We start from the raw sequence: 3107 nt of genomic DNA on the forward strand, positions 1-3107 counted from the left end.
TTCAAGACAGCATATTTTTAGAAATAAATATTACCACTTTAAATGAGTGGATACTCTCAAATTAATTCTGTTCCAAAGTTGGAAATTACTTTCAGGAAAATAAAAACATGAAATGTCTGGAGATTCAGAGACATGCGAACAAAAAAAAATCAGAATTTCTGAATGCCAACCTGGTTCCAGGCTTCTCATGAATTCTTGCCAGCCCCAAGGCAAGCATTTTTGTCACTCATTTAAAGTGAAAATCCCAATGAGACTTTTCAATGCCCCTTTTATGTCCTTGTTCCTCAGGCTGTAGATAAAGGGATTCAGCATGGGTGTAACTATGGTGTACATCACTGAAGCTATTGCACTGGCCATAGAATTTTGGGTAGTGGTAGAACTGAGGTAGACCCTAAGACCTATACCATAAAACAAGGAAACAACTGAAAGGTGAGACCCACAAGTGAAAAACGCCTTATATTTCCCCCTTTCTGATGTTATTCTCAGTATGGAAGAGACAATCCGAGAATAAGAAAATGTGATGCTAGTGAGGGTAATAATACTCATCACTCCAGTTGCAAAATCTCTATGATATTGCGGAGGGTGTGAGAACAGGTAAGTTGGATGACCTGATTCATTTCACAGAAGAAGTGGGGAATTTCCATGTTAGTACAGAAGGACAGTCTCAACACGAGTAAATCTACGTGTCAGAGAGTCCAGGACACTCAATATCCAGGAAAAGAGCAGCAACAAGCCACAGAGTCTGGGATTCATGATGACCGTGTAGTGCAGTGGGTGACAGATGGCCACAAACTGGTCATAACCATTATACAAAGGAAAAAACATTCAACTGCATAAAAAGGATGAAAAAATATATTTGGACAAGGCAGCCTTGATAGGTGATGGCTTTCGTTATGGGTATCCATAAAAAAAAAAAAAAATTTTTTTTGTTTTTTTTTTGGATGTTCAGTACCATCTTTGGGACAGTTGTGGAAGCGAAATATACATCTACAAAGGACAGGTTGGCTAGGAAGAAGTACATGGGAGTGTGGAGATGGGAGCCAGTGATGATGGCCAAGATGATGAGAAGGTTCCTTATAAAGGTGACCAAGTATATGGACAGGAACAGCCCGAGAAGAAGAGATTGCAGTTCCTGATCTTCTGAGATTCCAAGAAGAATAAATTCTGAAATTTTTGTATGGTTTTCTGCTTCCATATAGCTAGTGTGACCATCAAGAAAATGAAAAGAACAGTGCTTTATAAACAAATAGGCATCATCAATCAGCAGCACTACTACAGATTATAATTTTTCACATAATAGACATGAATACTAGTATTGTATCTTACACATAAAATAAATAAAAGCCTGTATTTGACAATGGATCAGCTGAATAATCAGAGGATTTAATAACGCAGCCATTCTTTCTGCTTTTTACTGCCCCTTCCAAGTTAGTAAAGTAATCTCTAGTCATAACCTACATCATAAAGCCAGCACCCTTTTTGCATACATTTCTCTGAGATAGAGTCATCTAGCTCCTTGCTCCTCAGAGTGTGACCCATGGACTAGAAGCATCAGCCTCACCTGAAAGCTTGTTAGAAATGTAGAATCAATAGACTGCCCCTACTTAATCAGGATCTCCACTTTAAAAAGTTCCTGGGTGTATTAGTTTCCAAGGGATGCCAAATTACCTTGGTAATTTTTCATAGGTAACATATTACCACAAACTGGGTCGCTTAAAACAATAGAAATTTATTCTCTCACAGTTCAGGAGGCCAGAAATTCAAAATCAAGGTAACTGTAGGGCTAGTTCCTTCTGAAGGCTCTCTCCTAGCTTGTGGTGGTTGCCAACAATCCTTGGTGTTCCTTGGCTTGTAGACACATTATTCCAATCTCTGTCCCCATCTTCATGTGGCCTTCTTTTCTGTGTTTTCTTCTTTTCTCATGAGGACATCAATCATTGGATTTAGAGCCAACCCTAAATCCAGAATTATTTCATCCTGAGACCCTTAATTAACTATATCTGCAAACACCGTATATTTTAATAGGGTCACATTCTGAGGTCTCAGCTGGACATACATTTGGGGGAGACATAATTCACTACACTAGGTGATTCATATACAGATTACAGTTTGAGAGGCACTGATCTAGCTGACAGTGGGTGTCTCCAGGTTTAAGAAGCCCCTCATTTTAACTGTTTTTCTTTTTACATCCTGTTTAACTATGATAATACATTACTCTTTCAAAAGCTGAAATTTGTGTCCTTGTGATTTTTATCAGCTGCACTTAATTCTGATGTCTAAATTGAAAAGGCACTTTGGGGATATTTGTCCAGAGGGTACCCTTCCTCTCTAAGAACTGGGCTCTGTCTCACAAACACTATGATGGAGCCCTGCAGTCTAATTGATGCTGTCAAAGCTGATTTGGTCAGAAGATGACATGACAGAAGATAGCCCAATGAGCATCTTACCCTATCCCTGTGCCCTCCGCACCCATGGAATTTGGAATTGAAGCTTTCAGATTACAATCATTGAGTCTTTGAAATTCTCATTGTGGTGTTCATATTCTGCCAAGAGCATGGAGAAGCCTGGAAATACACTTGACAGAATGAGAGGGAAGAATAATTTAGACATGCAAAAAAATATTTGGACAAGAGACACAATGGACATTATGGGGATAATGGAGAGAAAAGCTGCATTAGACCCTGGTAGCTTTCAAGTTCCAATCAGACACTCAAATACGCACCCTCTGGATGGGATGGTAAACATATTGGAGGAGATGGTGAACATACTGGTTGAGAGTAGCAAGTCTGGAGACAGAGTACCAGGGTTTGATGACAAACTCTGACACACTTATTAGCTGTCTAACCATGGGACAGGTACTTAACTTCTCTGTGCTTTTTTATTTTTACTTGTAAAATAGAGATCATCATAGGCTTATAATATTTTTGAGAGAACAATTGAGTTATATATGTAAATCACTTGGGACAGTGTCTGCAGAGAAGTCTTATGTAAGTATTAGCTATAAGCTTTATATAAGTATTAACTAATAGTATCATTGGAATCTAACCTAGATTATTTGTATTTTCATTATGCTCAGTGTAATGTCTTACATAGTTTCAAGAACTATA

The 3107-nt window shown here is 38.4% G+C and overlaps 1 pseudogene; it reads right to left on the minus strand.

The window, feature by feature from the left end:
- Positions 1-222: 222 nt before the first annotated feature.
- LOC100672786 (putative olfactory receptor 7A2) lies at positions 223-1912 on the minus strand (annotated as a pseudogene).
- Between the last annotated feature and the right edge of the window lie 1195 nt (positions 1913-3107).

Source organism: Loxodonta africana, chromosome 3 (assembly GCF_030014295.1).
Source record: "Loxodonta africana isolate mLoxAfr1 chromosome 3, mLoxAfr1.hap2, whole genome shotgun sequence".
In the NCBI taxonomy this organism is placed as follows: Eukaryota; Metazoa; Chordata; class Mammalia; order Proboscidea; family Elephantidae; genus Loxodonta; species Loxodonta africana.